Here is a 17,559-nt window from a genome sequence, read left to right on the forward strand (position 1 = left end):
TGGTGGGAGGTGATGTTTGAGTGGAGACCGGGATGGAGGCGGAGCCTCGGTTGCCTCGCCTGCTACCTCCTCGGGGCTGCCCTGGCTGCATAGGGCAGGAATGGGTCAACTCTGGCCAAGAGGCAACATTTTTTTAAAACCCCTTTGTGTAAGACCCCTAAGAGAGGGGCCTTTCATCTCACCTTCTGATTTGGAGAGGAGAGGCCTCTGGCCAGTAGGGCTGCCGCCAGGGGGGATGGCGGGGGTTGGGAGGGGGGTTGGGTAGTGGAGGAAGGCCCGAATTCTGACCAAGGCCAGCAGCTACCTCCCTTCCTGTTTTCCTGCGCCCATTCCCAGGAGTGTCCTGTCCCAAGCCCACAGCTGGCCAAACTGGCCTGATCCCAGTGGCCAGGCCAGGGGACCAGGAGGGCTGTGCTACAGGGGCTTCCTGCAGGGCACAGCTCAGACCCTCGGGCCAACCAGCAGCCCTGGGCAAAGTGGGCCAGAGGCTCCTCCCAGCCTTGGCTTGTCCTCCTCTAAGGGCCTGACCCGGATGTCCTGGGAGGTAAGGAACCCGGCCCAGCCCTGTCTGGATGGGAGCGGTGGTTGATAGGAACTGTGACAGCCGTCAAACCTGGCATATAGCCCCACCCGTGCTCCCTGTGCTCCAGGAACCCCCTGCAACATTGTTTTATCCCCTCTTCCACAGAGGAGCCTCTCAGTTCTGAATTCTTTCCTCTGGACTGTTTTTTCTGCCGGATTAATCTGATGAACAGATTACCAATGATTATGGCTTGATGCTGTGCCAGGGGTGCTGGTGGCCCAATGGAGACACCACTAGGTCACACATTTACATTTTAATTGGGGTCTTCGGAGCCCTAAGGCAAATGAATGACTAATGGTGGAATTTTAGACACATGGCAAGTCAGTGGGGGGATAAGACCCTTGGATTATAGTGTATATAAAAAAATAGTTCCTTACAGGTGAGCAGGGCTATAAAATTTACTAATGTAAAACTCATCTCATAGGCATTCATTTATTTAATTTCCTAATAACCCGATTGGAGAGGCAGGTCTCATTTGAGGCTTTCATTCACATATTATTTAGTGCCTGGCTCTGTGCCAGCTACTAGAGCCGGGGGTGTGGGTGCGTGAAAACACAAGAGCCGTTTTACAGGGAGGCCATGTGGTCACTGTAATACAGAAGACAACTGACTCAAAGGAGGCAGTGAGGAGGAAATGGAGGCTCAGGGATGCGGTGCGCATCCCAGCAAGGGATCAGCATGGCCCACTGGGGATGGGGGGATCCACTGCTCTCCACCCTCAGGGGAAGCTCACTGGTGTTCAGAGAATGAAAGGACTTTGCATCAAAAAAGTTTGGGAAACTCTGGGTTAAACAAAATCAAAAAGATGTCTTCGTTGTGGGACTTCTCAGAGCCTTTAGGACAGTCAGGTGGGAGGGGCGAGTGCAGCATGTCCATAGATCTTTTATAACTATATTCTGTGGACACGGTCTGGGAAATGCTGATCTGCCCACTTCCTTTAATGTCCTGTTAGGCATCTTTCCCAGAGGCCGCTGCCTGCCTGCCCCACATGAATTCTGTCTGCAGACCTTTTGTCTTCCACTTCCCTAGACTTCTGGCACGACCTGGGCTTCCTGAACAAAAAGGGAGACGGAGGGGAGTCAACAAGGCACAGGTCTTTCTGCCTCAAATCTCAGCTTCATCTCACACCTGCTAAGCCAGGGACCGGAGCTAGACTCCAGGGCAGGGCACATGGCACCCTTGTGAGGGGTCCTTGCAGAGATGCCCCCAGCCACACTAGGCATGGCCCCGGGGGCCCTAGTCAAGGTTGGGGCCCGAGTAATCTTTCTAAAACACAAATCAGCCGATGCAGCTTCTGCTTAAAACCCTCAGTGGCTCCCCAGTACCCTCAGGAGCAAGTCCAAAGTCTTACCTTGTGCTCTGCCCACCCCTGAGCCTCATTCCCCATCACTTCCTGCTTTATTCTCCAGCAAAACCAAACTGCTTGTGGTCCCCAGGACATGCCATGCTTATTCCTGCTTCCCTGCCTCTGTACATCCAGTCTCCGTGTCTAGCGCATCCTTCACATTCTTTTTCCTCTGTATCATTTCATCCTCCTGAGAAGCCTCCTAATTGGGCCTCTTCTCCTGTGAGAATTCTCCCCGCACCCCCAAGCTGGTGTCTCCCCCATATTCTTTTTTTTTTTTTATGACTATATGTGTTCTTTATTAGGATGCTCACAAGAATGACACATTAGCACTGTCCTTCTGCTGTGACAGAGAATGCATACATCTGACCCACATCATGGCAGGACATAGGCAGGGGTCAGGGCTCTCAGAGCTGGTACCAAGTGTCTACTGAAGAAACCTCCATTCACCAAAGCAAGGATGTTCCCTTGAATTCCATCATCTCTGCTGTAGCTCCCAGTTCTCCATGACTGGCCCAGAATCCTCCATTCCAGAACCTCTTGCCACACCTTCAAGACCTAGGTCAACTGTCCCATGTCTCACTCACCAAGGCGCCTCTGGAATTTTGCAGCATATCTCTTTGGTATGTTGTTGCCCTGCCACCCTCAGAGGCATAGGTGGGAGTTGGGGGGGAAATATATTACCCAAAGCAAACAGCAGGGGTACATCAGAAACTGACTCTTGGGACATACACCCAACAACTTCACAGAATACGTGCTTCCTCCCCAAATGATACATAATGCCCTAGAGAGCAAAGGAAACCCCTTGATTATTCAAACACGATCCTGTATGCTGGGCACAAGGGATACAAAGTGGACAGTGTTTACTTCCATCATGCCCTGCACAGTAGGAAGTTGGCACCTGAAAGCTGGAACCAAATCTCTACCTTGGCTCTTCCCTGCCTTTGAATGGTGTCAACCACCCTGCTTCCACCTGTTCTGGGCATGCATTTTCCAAAAGGGAGGATAAGATGGCAGAGAGAGAGTGGAAGTGGAGATTACAGGAGAGGCTGGGGAGGAGATGACAACCTAAAAACAAGACAAAAACAATACAAAAATACAAAAACCAAATTGAGCACTACAATATTTTATAACAATAGAAGGTAGCTGGAAATACTATATGCTAACAGACAAACGATACATAACCCCTGGGGTAGGAGTCAGCAGCAGGGAGTGTGGCAGAGGCCACCTGTTTAGACTAAGAGCCTTTCAATGGACTGTTGGATGGATTGGATCTGCTGCTTCAGTTGTGAGCCTTCTTTGATGGTGACAGAACAGGTGATGACAGGCCTGGAGACCCCACGGGCTCGCCCCAGGGCCTGCTTGGAGCACACAAACACTTAGGGCACATTCTTGTCCTCACACAGCAGTGGGAGGTGCAGGATGATCTCCAGGGGCTCGGCGTCTGCAGCCATCACAATGAACTCAGAGATGCCTCTGTTGAGGGTTTTGGTGGCCTCATTGGCTCCTTTTCGAAGCTGCTTGTAGATACATGACTGCTGAACGAGGTCCAATAGTTTCTTGGTGAGGTGGGCATCTGCAAGAGGGTAGGCCTTCGGATTTACATCAGCCTCAGTCATTGAGTCTGCCTCGGCGGTCTCCTGCCTGATGCCGCAAGGACCTCCCCCATATTCTAAGAAGTCATCTTATATGTGTCTATCTCCCCAGCTAGACCACCCCCTGTTCTATCCCTCTGAGTCCTCAGAGCTGTACAGAGGACCATTCCACAGCCGGCACTCACAAATGTGTACCAACTCCTATGTATCAGGGGACACATGGGGTCCCCAGTGGGGAGTGCAGGACCACAGACTGGCTGTGTGGCTTTGGGCAAGTTCCTGGACCTCTCTGTGCCTCTGTCCTCTTCTGTAGGTTGTGGTCACTCTGAGTTAATAGACGTATAACATAGAACAATGTCTGGCCTGTGCTAAGAAATATGCCTGTTATGCTATGCTGACAATGGTGGCATCAATACCAGGGTCCCTGTGCTAGCTCTGTCACTGACTGGCTGGCCGTGGGCAAGAGCCTTTTCCTGGCTGAGACTCAGTGTCCCCAACCTCAAAACAAGGCCATAGGATGGTTGATCCCTGTAGTGGGTTGAATAGTGGTCCCCCAAAAAGGTACATCCACATCCCAGAACATGTCACTGTGACCTCATCTGGAAAAGATTTCTTGCAGATGTAATAAGTCAAGGATCTCTAAATGAGATTATTCTGGATTATCCAGGTAGGTCCTAAATCCAATGACAAGTGTCCTTATAAGAGAAAGGCAGAGAGGGAATTCCCTGGTGACCTACTGGTTAGGATTCTGGGCTTTCACTGCTGTGGCCTGGGTTCAGTCCCTGGTTGGGGAACTGAGATCCTGCAAGCAGCACGGCATGGCCGAAGGAAAAAAAAAAAGAGAGAGCGAGAAAGGCAAAGGGAGATTTGAGACACACAGGGAAGAAGGTCATGTGAAGACAGAGACAGAGACTGGAGTGAGGCAGTCACAAGCTAAGGAAAGCCTAGAGCCATCTTCTAGAAGCCACCTGGAAGAGGCAAGAAAGGATTCTCCCCCAGAGCCTTCAGAGGGAGCATGGTGCTGCCCACACCTTGATTGCAGACTTCTGGCCTCCAGAACTGTGGGAGAATAAATGTCTACTGTTTTAGGTCACCCAGTTTGCGGTCATTTGTTACGGGCAGCCACAGGAAACGAACACAATTCCTAAAAGGTTCACCTAGCTCCTGTGAGGACTGACCCAGAGATTCTCATTATTATCAGATATGTTCTCCATGGGTAGCCCCAGGGTCCCTGAAGCCTGAGAAGGAGAAACCCTATTCCTTCTCTGAGATATTGATCCTGGGACACTTAACACTTCCTCCCTCATCATCCCTTAATAACCTATCAATACTCGTGGTGGTTAGAGCTGGAAGAATCTTTTGAGATCCTTCCTCATGCCTCTGCACCTTAGCATAGGCTATTCCCTCAGGTGGAAATGCTATTCCCTGCTGCTTCCATCTGCCACTTGACTACTCAGTCTCCCAGTGGGCTCAGACATCCCCTTCTCAATGAAACCATCTTCAAACGCTCACCCACCAGCTGCCTGGCAGAGTAAACCCTTAGCCCCTTGTCCTGATGTAGCAGGGGCCATGTCTTTATTCATTTCTCTATCATCAGCATCTAACTCAATCCCCAGCCCTGAGCAATCACTCAAGCCACTTGTGCTGATGCGAAGGCAGGCTCCCACCAAACACCCGCAGCATCCAGGTTAGGAGACCAAGCCTGGGTTTGCTCAGGGCCACTCAGAGGATGGCCTGGGAGGCCCTTGACAGTGTAGCTGAGAACTCTGGCTTCAGCCACTTCCAAGTGACTGTACCTCTCTGAGTCTCGGTTTCTTAATCAGTTAAAAAAAAAAAAAGGAAAAAGAATGTACAGCAAACCTCAAAGGGATGAGAAAGTGCTTGTGCAGCATTTCAGAGTTACAGCTGTTGTCTTGGGGCTGTGGCCGCTGCCGTCAGGCTGGGACCAGACCTGTGTGTCTCTGTCATCCAAACACAGCGGGGCCTGCCTGGGTGTGCTCATGTCCTCGGCCTGTAACCCTTTCTGGGGTAATGAGTTCCATACGTTTATCTTTGCTGGGTACTGTGAATTCCTGTTTATCCAGAGACCCACAGAAATAAACACAATACTCAAATGACCAGAATTTTCCATCTCAGCATGTTCAAGGACAACCCCAGTCACAGCCATCCCCTGGGCCTTGCGAGACCCTGAGTGCGCATCACATACACGTCCCCCCAACCCCCGTCCCTGGCATGTTTGGTTGCATTTCACCATTTGGTGGGGCCAGTTATAGAACTGCAGACCACAGGAGCTAGAAGGGCCTCAAAGAAACCCCTGTGGGTTTCAAACCGGGCCCCGAGGAGCCCTGGGGGGCGGGGAGGTGACCCAGGGCTATTTGGGGGAGTGGGGAACGAGGCACGCTGAGAAGGCAGAGCTCAGGGTTTTACATATTGGGCTATCACATGAGATTTTCCTTTAAGGAGGGGGGTTTCTTTTGCTAAAAACAAAATAAAAACACCCGTAAAATGTCAGAAACCACCAACAAGGTTCAAATCTTCCTCACTTGACAAAGGAAACCTCTGGAGCCCTGAGCACCTTAGCAGAGGTGGCCGATTGTGCACTGGTTGCTGGATCCTGAGGTCTGGCCTGAGCCCATAAGGGGCAGTGGGCTTCCTACCATCCTGTGCCTAGATTCCTGCCAAATCAGAACACCCTCTGCCCTGCCCACCCCCCGGGCGGAAGTTGACTGGGCTTCCCTCGTGTATCCCAGACTGATCTCCTTCCAGCTTTGAAGAAGAGGACCTGCTCAGGGACCAGGGGTTTGGTAAACACGACTGTGGTCACTTTCCCCATCCAGGTCATCTCCTCCTGCAGGGAGGGTCCTGCCCACACGGCCCCCCGCCCCTCCTCCTTCCCGTGGAGCCAGCAGTCTGGACATCTGCTGGCATGTGGGTCAGAGATTTGTGCTCGGGAAGAGCCGGGAAGGGGGGGGTCGCGGCCGGGCAGCAGGTGGTTTCCCGAGGAGGGGTTCAGGCGTGTGCGAGTAGCGCAGGGCGGTCACAGGCAGCCCCACTGACCAGGGTCGGCTTAGTGATGTGCTGAGCTGAATTCTCAGAGCCTCACTCCCTCGGTGTGTGTGTGTGTGTGTGGGTGTGGGTGTGGGTGTGTGTGTGGAGTCCCTACCATGTGGGGTCCCAGAGGTGAGCAAGACCCAGTGACCCTCCAGGAGCCTGCGGTCCAGTGGGAAGACAGACGTGGAGGCACTCAGATGCTGTGCTATTTAGGGGGGCGCTGGGAGCTGGAATATAACAAAAAAGCGGGGGTGTGAATGAGATGGGGAGGTGGGGTAGGGAGGGACTCCAGGGAGAGTGACATTGAATCTGGGAGGAATTGGAGTAAGCCAGGCAGAGGAGCAGGAAGAATGGTGTAAGAAGACAGAATGACTGAGACAGATGACGACATTAGGTGAGATGATGCATGTATGACGCTTAACAATCATGCAGGCCACGGGCGCTCAAAAAATGACAGTGATTCTTGTAATTCCTTGTCTAGAATGACGGAATCATGGGCTCTCAGGGGATCTAAAAGGTCATCTAAGCCAATGTTTCTCAACAAGGAAGGGGGGAAATGGGTGTGATTTTGCCCCAGGGGACACTTGGCAATGTCTGGAGACATTTTTCATTGTCACAAAGATTGGGTGGGGAGGGCTGTGCTGCATTAGAGATAAAGGCCAGAGATGTTGCTGAAAATCATACAGGTGCTGAGGGTGGGCCTCAACTCAGAGTGTCAACCACAGCAAGGTTGAGAAGCCCCTCTCTAGGCTCACTTCCCTCAGGTTTCCCTCCCTCTCTGAGCCACCTCCACCAACTGACTGTCAGGTCTGCACTTGAGCACACCCCAGGGACAGGGAGGTCATTACTGCCAGGCAGCCTGTTCTGTCCATAAGTTCAGCATATTCACAATGTTCCTTTTCACCATGATTTGAAATCCCTTCTGCACGTTCCTATAACCTGCAAGCATTTGTCCTAGTTCTGACCCTGGAACTAGCCTAAATTGAGCATCTGCTTCAGATGCCTTCTAATGTTTGTGACACTTCAAATGTTTGTGAACCTTCAAATGTTTGTGAATCTTCCAATGTCTGTGAATCTTCAAATGTTTATGAACCTTCAAATGTTTGTGAATTTTCAAATGTCTGTGACTCTTCAAATTCTTGTGAATCTTCCCTGTTCCAGGCCCCTGCATGTGATCAGGAAGCTTGACCTGGGACGTGGGGTGGTCCCCTGCCTGTATGAAAAGCACAAGGATCTCAGCACCCCTACTTGGGAGCCAGCAGGGCCGGGCCCGAGGAGCCTTGTGTCCCCGGGTTCTCCTGCTGCCACTTGATGCCCTTGGTCATGCAACTTCTTGGGGCCTCAGTGTTGTCTCCTGTCAAATGGGTAGGAAGACAGCCTGGCTTTTTTGCTTGGTGCCATGATGCTCAAAGGAGGTAACAGATAGGAAGATGCGTTAGAAAGGTGAAGACACTGTACAGAACAGTGTAAGAGGTTAACCTTATGGGCCAGGTTTTTTATTTTTTTTTTAATATTTATTTATTTATTTGGCTGCGCCAGGTCTTAGTTGTGGCATGAGGGATCTTCATTGCTGTGTGCGAGATCTTCGTTGTGGCATGCGGGATCTAGTTCCCTGACCAGGGATTGAACTTGGGCCCCCTGCATTGGGAACGCGGAGTCTTAACCACTGGACCACCAGGGAAGTCCCTGGGCCAGGTATTTTCATGTATATGACTGTCTTCCTATTCGCTGATAGCAGAGGCAGAGCGGCAGTGGTGATCCCACTTTACAGAGGAGCAAACTGAGGGGGCAGAGACCACAATTAAGACATGGCAGGAACCTAAGTGTCCATCAACGGATGAATGGATAAAGAAAATGTAGTATACCCATACAATGGAATACTATGAATACTTAGCCATAAAAAACCCCCCAAAATTTGCCATTTGCAACATGGATGGACTTGGAGGGCATTATGCTAAGTGAAATAAGTCAGACAGAGAAAGATAAATACTGTATGATATCACTTATATGAGGAATCTAAAAAATAAAACAAACTAGTGAATATAACAAAACGAAACTGACTCACAGATATAGAGAACGAATGAGTAGTTACCAGTGGAGAGAGAAAAGAGGGGAGGGGCAAGACAGGGGTAGGGAATGAAGAGGTACAAACTATTATGTATAAAATAAGCTACAAGGATATATTGTACAATACAGGGAATATAACCAATAGTTTATACTAACTATAAGTGCAGTATAACCTTTAAAAATTATGAATCACTGTGTTGTACACCTGAAACTTGTATAATATTGTACATCAGCTATATCTCAATTAAAAAAAACATGGCAGGGCCAAAAGCTGAACCCAGATCCTCTGGCTCAAATTCAGGACCACAAATGCCAGAGCCACGGCAGCCAAGAGAGGGAGAGGAACGCACTGGGGTAAGAAGACAGGAGGCTGCCTGGCACCACCCATGGGAAACACCGCCATCACACACGCTTCTGTTGCCCCTTTGAAGCTTCCCGTAGCTGGGTTCACCTGAACACAGGGAGCAGGCCCACACCCAGGGCACCTGCCCCTCTTTCATACCCCCCTCCTCTTCCGCTTCCTCTCCAGGCCTGTTTCCTTCCTCACTTCAAAGCTCACAGGTCCTCTCCTTAGAAGCCACTTTCTTTTCTTTCTTGGAATCTGCCCAGGAAGAGACGCCTGTGTTTCTGTTTCGATTTCTCCTCAGGCCCCCGTGTTTCCTGGGGAGGTTGGGGCGGGGGTGGGGGGATGTGGCCCATGGGCAGCCACCCATCAGGCTGGGAAGCGTGCCTACAGGGTCTCGGGCCCTCTGCTTCCAGGTCCTGACACCCGACCACCCCCTCTCCTTCTGCCTCTCTATCTGTCATCAGTTTGCCCTCTTCAATCTCTGGCTCAGAGACTCACAACTTCAGAGATGGGAGGGTTTTTGTTGGAATCCAGGCTCAGAGAGGGGCAGGGGCTTGCTTGAGGGAACACAGCGAGCAGGGGCAGATGGGAGTCTCCTGCCTTTCCCACTGTGCCAGGCAGGAATCCTCTCTCAGCCTCTCCCCCACTGCCACCCTCAGGACATTTTCTGGGTATGCTTCTGCCTCCTCCACCTGTGACATCTTTTTCCACTCCTCACTTTGTTGCCCAACTCATTCTTTAAGACACAGCCAGTGTCACCTACTCCAGGAAGCCTCCCTGGATTGCCTCCCACTGCGCCCCAGCTCCCTGGGCTGAGAGATGGTCCTCCTCTCTTCCCATAGCACTATGACTACATGGCCTCAGGTGGAAAACTTGTTACTTTCACACCAGGACTCATGCTCATCCTCATGCTGGCCTGTGATTTCTGGTGTCATGAATGGAATTGTTGGCTTCTCTGCCTTCCCTCACTTGTGAGCACCTTAAAGCCTGCACCTTAAATCTTTTCTTTCTTTCTTCTTTTTTTTAAAAAATTATTTATTTATTTATTTATTTATTATTTATTTATTTTTGGCTGCACCGGGTCTCAGTTGCGGCACGTGGGATCTTTGTTGCAGCATGTGGGATCTTTAGTTGCAGCATGCGGGCTTCTTAGTTGTGGCATGCGGGCCCCTTAGTTGCAGCATGCAGGCTTCTTAGTTCCAACACGCCAACTCTTACTTGTGGCATGCATGCGGGATCTAGTTTCCTGACCAGGGATCGAACCTGGGCCCCCTGCATTGGGAGCATGAAGTCTTAGCCACTGGACCACCAGGGAAGTCTCAAATCTTTTCTTTCGGGACGTCTGTCATACAGAGTGAAGTAAGTCAGAAAGAGAAAAACAAATACCGTATGCTAACACATATATATGGAATCTAAGAAAAAAAAAAAAAAAGGTCATGAAGAACCTAGGGGTAAGACGGGAATAATGACACAGACCTACTAGAGAATGGACTTGAGGATATGGGGAGGGGGAAGGGTAAGCTGTGACAAAGTGAGAGGGTGGCATGGACATATATACACTACCAAACATAAAATAGATAGCTAGTGGGAAGCAGCCGCATAGCACAGGGAGATCAGCTTGGTGGTTTGTGACCACCTAGAGGGGTGGGACAGGGAGGGTGGGAGGGAGGGAGACGCAAGAGGGAGGAGATATGGGGACATATGTATATGTATAACTGATCCACTTTGTTATAAAGCAGAAACTAACTCATCATTGTAAAGCAATTATATTCCAATAAAGGTGTTAAAAAAAATCTTTTCTTTCTTAAACAGCTTTACTGAGATCAAATTCACACACCATACAATTCACCCGTTTAAATGGTTTTTAGTGTATTCACAGACAATGGGCAATCATCACTATAGTCCATTTTAGAACATTCTGATCACCTCAAAAAGAAAACCTGTTACTTTTGGCTATTATCACCCAGCCCCCATGTTCCCCCTCATTCCCACCCCCAACCCTGAGCAAACACTAACCTCCTTTCTATCTCTGTGGATTTCCCTATTCTAAATATTTCATATGAATGCAATCATACAATATGTGGACTTTTGTGACTAGATTCTTTCACTCAGCATAATGTTTTCAAGGTTCATCCATGTTGTAACATGTATCAGTACTTCATTCCTTTGTATGGCTGAATAATATTCCATTGTATGGACGGACCACATTGTGTTTATCCCTTTGGATTGTTTCCACATTTTGGTTGTTATGAATAATGTTGCTATGAATATTCCTATACATGTCTTTGTGTGGACATATGTTTTTATTTCTCTTGGGTAGATACCCAGGAATGGCATTGCTGGGTCCTATGGTAGCTCTATGTTGAATTGTTTGAGGAACCGCCAGACTATTTTCCAAAGTAGCTGCACCATTTTCCATTCCCACCAGCAGAGTATGATGATAGATTTCGCCACATCTTGGCTGTCACTTGTTATTATCTGACTTTTTAATTCTAGCCAACCTAGTAGTTGTGAAGTGGTGAGTCTTACACATCTTTTATGTGCTGGGCAGCAAGGCCTGGCAGGGGAGCCCTGCAGGCAGATCCAGGGCTGGAAGCCCAGCTCTTCACTTCTGCTGGGGGACTTCACCTGGCTGAGCCTCATCCTTTTTGTCTGTGGAATGGAATAATAGTAGGTGGTCTAGAGATCATGAGTGGAAAGCACTTGGCATAAGTGCTGGCATACAACACGTGCTTGATCAGTGTGAACTACAGTAACAGCTACAGTGATCACTCCAAAGCCTGGCAGTTTCTGGCACACGGTGGGCCCCAGTGGATGTGGGTGGAGTGACCAGCGGCAAGTTTGCCCCAGGGAGGTGCCAGCTGAGGACCTGGGCTGGACGCAAGGGAGCCCAGGGAAGCGCTCACAGCCTCCCATCCAGGGGCCCCTTGCCTGAGCCCTGCCCCATCCAGGCCGCTCTTGTCTGGCACAGGGAGCGGGAAGCCGTTTTCTTTCTCAGGCGTTTTGAGACTCAGCACATGTTAACCTCCTCCTGATGGTTTGAATTAGAAAGCAGCTGATGCCTTCTGGAAACCCAGGGAAAAACATTATTGTTGGAGGCCAGTCTCCTCGTTGGCAGAGCTGACTGCCCTGGCCTGGCATTTCAGAGCACAAAAGCCTTCGCTGGCAAAATTGGAGCCTTCCCTTGGGGGCTCCCCTCCCCTCTTTCTCCCCTCTTTCTTCCCTCCCCTCTTTCTCACCCAGCCCCAGCCGGGAGGGGAGTTGGGACAAGAATCCCAGGCTGCACGGGCCCATCCACCCCAGCAGCATGTTGGTGGACTGAGGTCTGACTCAACTCCCTGCCTGGCAAAGGCCCAGGGTCTGGTACAGTGCAAAGGTGGTGCCCTCGAGGGAGCAGGGAGGGGAGGCTGCAGGGGAGGGAGCAGGGCCAGGAGGGGATTGGCAACAGGCTGGCCGGACACGGAGCCACGAGCCACGAAAAGGAGAGATGGTGTTGCTGATTTCACTGGACAGATGAGGAAGCTGAGGCTCAGAGAAGTGATGTCCCCTGGCAGGGTCGCAGAGCCAACAGTGGTGGCCTGAGGCCTGGACCCCAGGTGGCCTCCCAGGCCCCACCTTTCTGTTTCATGCTGAGAATGGCAGTAGAAGTGCTTTGTGAACCAAAAGTACACATAGGAGGGGTTTTAAGTATCCTTCTTACAGCAGTTTTCCTCGTCCAGATATGCCCTGTCCGGAGGGTCCCTGGGGAGGTGGTCAGAAGATGCTGGAGGGGCTTCCCTTCGAGCCGGCCATCAGCTCTGCAGCAGCTTCTGCTTGGCCACCGATGGTTAGAGCCACATGACCAGGGCTGCCTTATCTCTTCCAGGGTGGCCGGCCCAGCTCCAGGAAGCCAGGCTTCAGATGGGCAGCGGTGATTGTCAAGACCTGCAGCGCCCCGATAAAGCCTCCGCAGCATGGGACCGGACAGACCCAAGGTCCCATCGCTCCCCTTCCTTCCCTGGCCTCGACTGCCCTGGCTCCTTACACTCCTCCCCCTTCCCCACGAGGACAGACCGGTCACCCCCTCCCACAGTCCTTTGTGGCTCCCTGGGCTCGAGACCAAGCCAACCCTGGGTCAGGAACACGGCCACATCTCGGCCAGAGTGTGGGTGCCTCCATTTGCTCACCCTAAAATGAGGCTTCTCTTGTCTCCGCCCCACAGGGTGTTGGGAAGATCAAATGAGGTAACATGTGATATGCATGAGAATAGAGGCTGGCACGAGAGAAGGTGCCAGTCACGTTCTTTATCCATCTCCCCAGAACTGTGCCTTAGCAGTACTGTCCCTTTGCCTGGAATTCCTCTGGTCTTTCCGGACCCTGCCCCTCCTTGAAGGGCGAGTCTGAATCTCACCTTCTCCCCAAAGCCACTGGACCACCAGGGAAGTCCCAAATCTTTTCTTTCTTAAACAGCTTTAAGAAACGTCTGTCCCCAGGCCCCGTAACCTCCCTGTGCTTCACCCTCACATCAGTTGGCATTGGCCTCTTTGAGGAATAAGAAGAGGCTGGAAGGAGGTACCCTCATGGGATAACCAGGGCTACCTGGGGTGGTGAGCTGCAAACGATTTGGACATTCCCCCCCACCGCCGTCCCCCGTTGTGTGTGTTTGCGTCCCCTCTTTTCTACATTATGCATAATTTACATGAATAATTAGAAAAGAATTCCAAACAAATGCTATTGTCAGAAACATCTGCTCCACTTGGTTGACCACTTCACTGAATGATGCAACTTGTGTCTGTCATGGCTGTGTTGACCGTGATCGTCCAGGCAGTGGTCCTTAGACCTGATCCCCCGTGCACACCCGCTCACTCTCCCTTCCGGTGTGACCCTCACTAACTCGCCAGCCTCAGCTCTGTCGGCTCCAGCCCCGAGAACACCCACCACTAACCATCTGAGGTGTCCCCACAGTCCGCACCTGCTCTCCCTTCCCAAGGTCCAAGTTTTGGTCCAAGTACAGCTCAGAATCCATCTCCTTTGGGCTTCCCCTGCCACGCCCACCCAGAGCCCATCTACTTCAGCACTTCACTGGCTTCCCCAGGCCGCTAGTTAACTGTCTCCCCATTAGGCGTTACTGTCCTTAGGAGCAGGGGACACATACCTCCCCACCCCCCCCGCACCTGGCACGGTGCCCGGCACACAGCAGAGCAGGTGCTCAGGGAGAAGAGCACTGATGATGGTGATGGAAATGATGGCCGCCACCACTTCCGGAACACTGACCTTGAGCCTTTACCTGCTCAGCTCTTTACCCGGATTCTGTCACCTAACCCTGCCCTCCCCGCAACCCAGGGACTCCGGTGCTATTAAGTGCATCTTACAGAGGAGAAAAGGCCACCGAGAAAGAAAGGCCTGGACCTCAGACCGTGTCCCGGAGGCGCAGCCCCTCTTCCTGCCTTGATTTCCTCTGCTGTGCGGGGGATGCCTGACACCTGCTCGCCTTTCCTCCCTCCAGGTGGTCATGAGGGTCAAATAGGACAGTGAGCATTATGTCCAGTGCAAACAGCTGTACGAACCCCCGGGTAGTGGAGTAAATGCATATGGGAGGACCCATCCAGCCCCGCCAGCTGCGGAGGAAAGGGAATTTTTCACGTTCCTTTTCCCACTTGCTCTCTAAGGATAATAGAGAAAGTGAGCCGATTACAGGGGCCCTCTTTGCTATAGGAGGACTCAGGCACGGGCCCCTGCACCCCCCATGCCCCCATCCCTTTCCTTCCCCTTCACCGGCTCCAGCCACACCGGTTTCTGTCCTAGTCAGAGCCAAGCTGCTGCCCAGGCTGTGCTCTTTGCTTGCAAAGCTCTCCCACTCCACTCACCTGATCCTGACCCACCCTTCCAATTTCAGCAGAGATGTCAGCCCCACGGGGCAGCCTTTGCCAGGCCCTGGCCCTGGCCTGTGCCCATGAGAGGCTGGCAGAGCCCATAGCCTTTCAGTGGTACTCATCTTTGTTCTAATGAGACAATTAACTGTGTAATAAGGACATTGACCTCTCCCGCCAGTCCATAGGCTCTGCTAGGGTGGGGAGGGCTTCCGTCCTGTTTGGGTCAGGTCCTCGGGACAGACATTCAGCCGAGCACTCGGGTGTGGCTCGGCAAAGGCTCACTGACAGACAGAATGAATGAAGGCGGAATTCAGCCCCATCTCTCACCAAAGCTCAGCCCGGCTGTGCCGTGGGTCCAACTGAGGATGCTCATCGGTCCTCAGATATCAGCAGTGTGTGGCATATGGGCTCTGGAGCCAGACGGAGTCTGAATCCCAGCTCTGCCGCTTCTGAGCTGTGTGATGTTGAGGAAGTTGCTCAACCTCTCTAGGCCTAATTGTAGCACTGAGATAATATTAGTGCCTCATTGGTGCTATCCATATGGGTTACATGAGTTAAAGATTACAATGAGTATGACTGCAATTATTATTATTATTACTGCTGGTAATGACTCAAAGGAGTCTTGCTCCCAATTAATATCTTTGTTCTGTAGCAGTACGGGCCCAGGTCTCAACAACAAAATTGGAAAGGCCTGGGAAGGGAGCCAGAAGCCCGGGGGCTCTACCTCAGTGGCCCAGCCCGGCCGTGTGACCATCTCGCCCACTGGCCAGATGACTAACACCGGCAGCAATCATATTTCCTAATTTGCTACCTCACAAGGGTGTGGGAGACAATCAAACAGAGACATGAATGAGAACTATTCTCTCTGCAAATATTTCTTGGACACCTACTGTGTTCCAGGGCTTGAGGAGGACCAAACAGTCAGTGAGACCACAGGAGCCCTCCCCCTGGGAAGCCAGAAATTAAGGGATTACTAGGAAGTGAGCAAGTATCCTATAAACAATCGTTCTGCTTGTGGCCGATCTCTGTCTGCAGTACAATCTAACGGTTCAACGGGGAAGTACCTCCTGCTCTGCCTCCTTCTAGCGATGTGATCTGGGCACATCCCTCAACTCTCAAAGCCTCTGAGTCTTCCTTTATGAAATGGGCTTGGAGGTGCGCATGAACTATCCCCCGCCTCACCACACTGGTGGAAGGACGAAGGAGCTCGTGCGTGTTAGGGCTTAAGCACCACGCTGGACATGGCTAAGCTCTCTCTGCATGGTCGTGATTGTCAATGCCATGACCTTTGCCATGACCTTGCCACCTGGCCCTGAGCTGGCACCTGGGGTTAGTGAGTGAGATGCGCATGTCCTTCAAAGAGAGAGAGAGACCAGGAGCGTGGCTGGCACCCGGGGACTGTGTTCCCTTCCCATCACAGGCTGACTTTTGTTACACACACATACATGATTGTACAGGAACATAAGTAGGCTTGAAATATTCCAGAGAGTGAGGTGAGGACATTTACCAATTACCTTTTACTTTTATGTATTGTTCGAGTAACAGATTTTTTTTTTTTTTTGGTTTTTGTGATAAATATACAAAATATAAACTTTACTGTTTTAATCTTTTTTTTTTTTGCCACGCTGCACGGCATGCGGGATCTTAGTTCTCCGACCAGGGATCGAACCTGCGCCCCCTACCGTGGAAGCACGGAATCTTAACCACTGGACCGCCAGGGAAGTCCCTGTTTTAATCATTTTTAAGAGTACAGTTCAGCGGTATTAGTACATCTGTATTGTTTTGCAACCATCACCACCATCCCTCTCCAGATCAGTTTCCACCTCCCCCAACTTAAACTCTGCACCTTTAAGTACAAACTCCCCGCGCCTCCTCCCCGAGCCCCTGGCAACCTCTCTACTCTACTTTCTGTCCTGATGATTTTGACTATCTGGGAACCTCACATAAGTGGACTCATATAGGATTTGTGCTTTCGTGGCTGGCTTATTCACTCAGCATGGTGCCCTCAAGGTTCACCCATGTTGTAGCCTTGGTCAGAATTTTATTCCTTTTTAAGGCTGAATAATATTCAATAGATTACTTTTGCAATTGGAAAAAATAAAGATTGACCCAAGACAGCAACAGAAAGAATGACCGTGTGAATGACCGACAAAGGAATGGTAGATGAGTGCTGGGGCCTCGGATGGGGCAGCGGGCTGGTAACGTGGCACAGGAGCCCCGTGAATCAGCCCTGGGTGTCCTCTATCCTAAGAGGAGGGAGTCGGGCCTCCTGCCAGGGCTCTGGCCCCACTGTCCCACGGCTGAGAGGACAATGAAGACACTCAGCCTGCCAGCCAACGGCTGTGACTCACAGGCTGTGAGGCCAGGCAGGCCCCCGATGCCCAGGGCCATTCAACCTGGGCAGTGAGCAGCTCAGAGTTCCCGGTCCCCTTCTGATACCGGCCCTGCTCCCGGTCTCTGGGGACAACCCAACTGGCCTGGTGAGTAAGGAGACTCCGGACAATCCCTCCTTTCATAAACCTCCACTGCTGACTAATGCCTCCCAGTCACGCTGGGCCCTTCCACCCCAGAACCAGTCCATGCCCTGGAGCTGGCTCTGTGGGGTTTGGAGGGAGGCTCCCCCATCCCCGCTGGTGCTGCCCTCATGCCCTGTCCTGCCAGCTTCTGGGCCCTACTAGTCAGCCCTTTCTCTCCCGGGCCATTTCCCTTTCCTCCTGTCA

At 51.4% G+C, this 17,559-nt stretch overlaps 1 pseudogene; it reads right to left on the minus strand.

The window, feature by feature from the left end:
* Positions 1 to 2,772: 2,772 nt before the first annotated feature.
* Positions 2,773 to 3,565, minus strand: LOC118880318 (annotated as a pseudogene).
* Positions 3,566 to 17,559: the final 13,994 nt, after the last annotated feature.

The sequence above is a fragment of the Balaenoptera musculus genome, chromosome 14 (assembly GCF_009873245.2).
Source record: "Balaenoptera musculus isolate JJ_BM4_2016_0621 chromosome 14, mBalMus1.pri.v3, whole genome shotgun sequence".
Lineage (NCBI taxonomy): Eukaryota > Metazoa > Chordata > Mammalia > Artiodactyla > Balaenopteridae > Balaenoptera > Balaenoptera musculus.